The sequence below is a fragment of the Macaca nemestrina genome, chromosome 6, assembly GCF_043159975.1.
Source record: "Macaca nemestrina isolate mMacNem1 chromosome 6, mMacNem.hap1, whole genome shotgun sequence".
In the NCBI taxonomy this organism is placed as follows: Eukaryota; Metazoa; Chordata; class Mammalia; order Primates; family Cercopithecidae; genus Macaca; species Macaca nemestrina.
In genome coordinates this window covers 57,828,612-57,834,114 of record NC_092130.1, presented here as the reverse complement: position 1 = coordinate 57,834,114, position 5,503 = coordinate 57,828,612, and the positions used below count along the sequence as shown (strand labels likewise).

The following is a 5,503-nucleotide window of genomic DNA, read 5'->3' as shown; positions in this document are numbered from 1 at the left end:
AATAAAACTTGGATCATTTTCCTCATTGTGAAGACCGAATTAGCAGAAAATGAAAATTCCAGTTCTTTAGCACCATGGAAGCCTAGAAACTTTTTAAAATATGAAAGCAGATAGCAGAATGTAGTCATAAAACATGTAAACTGAAGGAACCTTGGAAATCACCTCATACAGATCTCCCATCTTAGAGGAAATATAATGCCAGAGGACATAAAAGTGAACCATACACTTGGAGGTGAGAATCGCTGTATTGTATAAACATTAATTGCAAAAAGCACTGGATTTGGACTCAGGCCACCCATGTTATAGTGCCAGTTCCTTAAGCACCTCTTATTTTTCCCAAACCTTGGTTTCCTCAAATAGAATCCTGGAATCAAAATATCTTTCTCACTATCTCCCAGGGTTGTTTTTGAAGACAAGATAAAATCATATAAGCTATAAAGGGCTTTGCCAATTTAGTTGTTGTTAGCAACACATTCATTAGCCTAGCCCATGTTCTAAGCAAAAAAGAGTCTACATCTATCATGAAGTTATGACAAGAAGTTTCCATGCCCTTCACAACTAAATAAAGGGGATTCTGATTTGAGTTTTGTAGCTCTCATGTTTCTCCTTTCTCATGCCTCAAAATTCACCAAATCAAATACAAGTAAAAGATGGTGATTAGGGAACTGACAAGAATCAGAGCCGTAGACACTCTCTGGGTTTGGCTGAGGAGGCCATATCTAGAAAAGATAATAGGCACCATGGTTACATTAATGTCTATCGTTTTAGGATTGAATTACCATAAACCTAAACAGGCTCAGCAACTGAAACCATTGAAAAAAACTCAAAATGAGGAAGCAAAGGCTGAGCATGAAATCTGAGCTTCTAAAGTGAGCACAGTTGTGCAGCAGCAAAGTTCAGTGCTGCGAATAGCAATACTGAAATGCCAAGAAATGGAGTCTTAAAAAGTCCTCCCATGCAGACAGGCCACTGTTTTATTCAACTGGACAAAAGATTCTTAAGTAAATACAAGAAATCTGGTAAAACTTTTTAAGGAGTTAAGTAAATCTGTCAACGTATTGAGTGAATCAGGGTAAATAAGCCAAAGAAATAACAATGTGTAAGGACAAACATAATAGAAGTTTCTTTCTTGCTCATGGAAGAAGGTAAGGAGGTTCTCCTGGTTGGTGGAGGCTTTCCTGCATGCGGTGATTCTGCCTTCTCCCAGGGACTTACCATTGGTATCCTCTTGCTTTTCATCCAGTGAGAAGAGAGAAAGACTGGAGGAGGATAGGTTCTTCTTAAGCCATGACCCAGAAACAACACAGCATGCGCTCCAACGTGGCTGACTGGAACTCAAACTCAGCCGCACCCAGCTCCAAACAAATCTGGGAAAGAGGGTCTAGCTGAGAAGAAAAGAAAGCATGAATTCTGATTAACAGCTTGCACTCTCTGCTACAGGTAAGATTTCTAGTTATATAAATTCTACACCAGGACCAGCAGCAGAGTAGAAGTCAGACAGAAGGGAAAAGGGCTATGCATTGGCCCACCAGCCATTTGCAGGTACCCTGCCCTGCCTGATGCTCAACAATGTCCCCAGTTTCTCACAAAGCTAACAAAGTACAAACAAGGGGCCAAGGTTTACTTCTCAGTGTCCAATCCTTTATGTCTAATGCTTCTAATTAGTAAAAGGGATCAGTTGAAGGCATACTGGCACTGTGATAACACTAGAGAAAAATGTTTGGCCAAAATACAACAGATCCATTCCCTGTAACCTATACGGTACCCTGGAAGAATTTTCCATTTGAAAATCCTTATACACCTTGGCAATGATTTGCAATGAGCAAGATTTTCAACCACAGAGAGTTTTAGGAACTCTAGACATTGGGGCCTTTGGGCCCAAGACCAATGTAAGTTGTACTCCTACTTTTTTCATCATTCTGGAAGGTGATCCCTGACTTAGCCGCAAACTACTTTGAAAGTAGAGAAACCATTGGGAAAGGAGAAAGTAAGGCTTGGCTGCTGGGCTTGGTGTTTAACTGAAAGGCAATACTTCAGGAAATTGTGAAACCACCCGTCGTTAAGTAGATGGTGTGAAGATGGAGAATATTATCTAAAACTACTATACTGAAAGAAAAAGTTACTCTTCAGCTACCATTTGTGTCTCCAATTATTTGTGTGCCTATTTTTCTTTTTCTCAAAATGAGGGAGAAATTGGATCCCTAGATTTAATCTTTCCTTAGCTGGATAATAACAGATTTATCATTTCAATCGAATTATATTTTTAATGCAAGGGTCATGGTATTTTCAAGAGTATTTTTGTGCAAGGAATATAATGATATGCCATGGATTTCAAGCAGAACCAGAAGGGAAGGGAAGTCTGAAGGGGTTTTAGGATAGCAGGAATATGGCAGGAAAGGAGAGGGATGTCAACAGGCTGGCTGTTTTTCTTGGCATTACGTAGGGGGAACCAAACCCAGAAATAGACCTCAAACTTCAGAAAAATTTCTGATAAAGCTGGATTGGGAAACGAGGCTTGGATCTACAGCCACAGTGAGTTTGCTTCAAACTCTACACACTCTGATTTGAACTGACTTGCCCAACCACCTGCAAAGCAGGCTGATCTGAGAGGGGGTTCCCAAGAGCACCCTGGAAGGAGTTAGAAGAGAGGGGAGAAGAAGGTATGGATTGATGGAGAAGAAGGGCAGGGATGAGAGGGGTTGAGAGTTTGGGAAATGACAGACGATATGAGAGGCTTGCAGTCTGCTGTGGGAACAAGGATCAGAGGCAGAATAGATTAGGTTATCATGCTGTGGAGGACATTCTCAGGCCTGAGAGTGTCCAGCCAGCTAGGGGCAAGAGGGATGCACATTAACCCAGGCTGGTTTTAAGTGCTACAGTGAGAAGGGTAATTAGTTAACAGTGGGGAGCAATTAATCAGGACCTATGTGATTCTCACCAGAGGGAAGACATGGAACCTGAAGCAGCTTCTGGCCAGGCTGGGTTGCCTTTCTCCATGGTTAGCAGAACCATCCTTCACGGTCTCAGAATGCAGGAACACTGGAAACATGAAAATCCCTGCCTCCTTCAGCTGTGGAAATTGTCTGTAGCTATCTCTCAGTATGAATTTGCCTCCAAATTCATTCTTCAAAATATTTGAGGATGTCAATATATATAAAATGGAGTTAGGTTGAATCATACAGAATTGCCGGTTTTGAAGTTAAAAATCTGTTAAAATTGGCATTTCATATGACTCAATATTGAAGTAAAGAATAGGTTTCTTGGGCACTTTGCATTTTCATAGTTTCACAGTAAATACTTCGTGTTTGGGGAACCCCCGAGTGCTCCTTTAGGAGCACCTTAGGGGTCAGGCTGTCCTCAGAGGATCCAAGGATAACCCTGACATAATGGTTGCTGAAGTCCTCAATAATTCTGCTACCATGAGTGACAGGACACTTTCCTGGTGTGACTAGTTCACTGACCTCATCATATTTTTAAATGCTTAAATAAAAACTCAAATTCCATTGCCTCACTCTTAATAAATGACCTTGCCAACTACATCTCAGAAAATAGAGGCTATTAGGTAAGAATTTATTCAAACTCCCACCCAAACACTATGTGCTTGCCTACTGCTGAATTCAGACAGATTATCTGGATGTCTTCAGGCACATTGGTGTAGAATGAACTTGGAAACATACATTCTGATTATATTATATTGAGCCACCATGCAAATGTACAGCAAGTCACAGCTATATAATTGTTCACTTCTGTACCAGAGATCAACATCACCAACCCATCCTCCACCAAGGGGATGTTACCAAAATGCAAATCTGAATGTGTCAGTTTTGTAATTTAAAGATGTCAAGCCCGTTAGCTCAGGTCAGGAATCCTGCTGCTTGAAGATCACGCCGTTCCCTCTTTCTCCAGTTTCACCCCAACGTGCAACCTTTCCTTCACATGCTCAATTACTCGGCTTCCTGGAATGCATTGTGCATTTCTTGCTTCTAGGTTTTCCACATGCTGATTCTTCAGACTGTAAGTTTTCTTCCTGTCAAGACGTTACTGGGTTTAAACTTTATCTCCTGAAAGAAATATTTGAGTAAGATGCTCTGTTTCTCTACTGCCATATCTTTTTACACACACCTCGATCCTTGCTTTTATCCCACAATATATTTAGTCTTGCTTTACTAACCTGTCTTACTTGTGGGGCATTATATGAGGTGACCACAATAAGCTTTGGAGCAGGAACTACATGAAATAACATGTACTGAAAATATGAGTTGAATGAAGAATGAATTTATAACCATAAATTAACAATTTAGCTTCCTAGATCCTAACAATGTAAAAGTATTTTTAAATAGCAATACATTCATGTACTGAGAAATTTCACAATTTAACTTAATATTTTGCTGTTTTTGTGTGTTGAAGTAATCTTTCTAAATAGCTGCGATAATAGCTAACAATTACCAAGTACCAACTATGAGCCAGGAATCATTCTAAATGCTTACACATCTAGTTTTATCAGTAAAACTACATTTAGAGTTCTCATTTTAAAAATGAGAAAAAGGAGCAAGGTTTTCTTCAATTGATTTGTTTGATAAATATGGATTTTACAAATCCAGTGTTTTCTCAATAGTTTTCACCTGAATTCCAACCAAAGAACTAAAATTTAATATCTGAAACATATCACATCTTTAAATAAAAATATAAATATCCTGACCATCTATCAGGAGTTCAAGACCAGCCTAGCTAACATGGTGGAACCCCATCTCTACTAAAAATACAAAAATTAGCCTGGCATTGTGGGATGTGCCTGTAGTTCCAGCTACTCAGGAGGCTGATGCAGAAGAATTGCTTGAACCTGGGAAGTGGAGGTTGCAGTGAGTCAAGATCACGCCAATGCGCTCCAGTCTGGCTGACAGAGCGAGACTCCATCTCAAATAAATAAATAAATAAATAAATATCCTGACCATCAAATAATCCAAAAAGTAAAGTAACTTCTGTCTACTTTTTCTTGCCCTAACTCCTGCTTCTTTTTTCTCCAATAACCATCTGGTGACAAATCTCCTAATTCTAGTCTCTCTTTGGGTCTTCCTTTTCCTTCAGTTTAAGGCTCTCAGTGCTTTAGAATCACTGATCAGCAATTGGATCAATGGTGCTACCCAGATCCCTCAGAAGGCATATCCCTGCCTGGTGGATTTTCAATTGGAATAAAATAAGATGACATGAAAGTACAGAGACGATGGATGGCTTGAGCTGATGGGCAGCATTTGGAACTGGGTTTTGTTTTCTTCAAGAACTGTGGTGTCATTTTTCTTCGTCTTTTCCTGTCTTTGCTGATTCTGTCTAGGGGATGTCTTTTAATGTGAAAAACTGAGTAATAGCGTCATAAGAAGTCCTGAGAAAACAACTCCTGGATTCCAACTTATCTTCAGTGCCCATAACCTTCCCCCACAGAGTAAAGGGCTTATTTTTATTCAATTAGGCCTCAATTATGTTCCAAGAAATCAGTCTCCAGACTAAA

At 39.8% G+C, this 5,503-nt stretch overlaps 1 long non-coding RNA gene across 1 annotated transcript; it reads left to right on the top strand.

The window, feature by feature from the left end:
- Nucleotides 1-939: 939 nt before the first annotated feature.
- Nucleotides 940-3,800, top strand: LOC105463138 (uncharacterized). The gene is made up of 3 exons (XR_976158.2): nucleotides 940-1,145; nucleotides 1,244-1,440; nucleotides 2,942-3,800. It is a non-coding gene; the product is annotated as an uncharacterized lncRNA (long non-coding RNA).
- The last annotated feature ends 1,703 nt before the right edge of the window (nucleotides 3,801-5,503 follow it).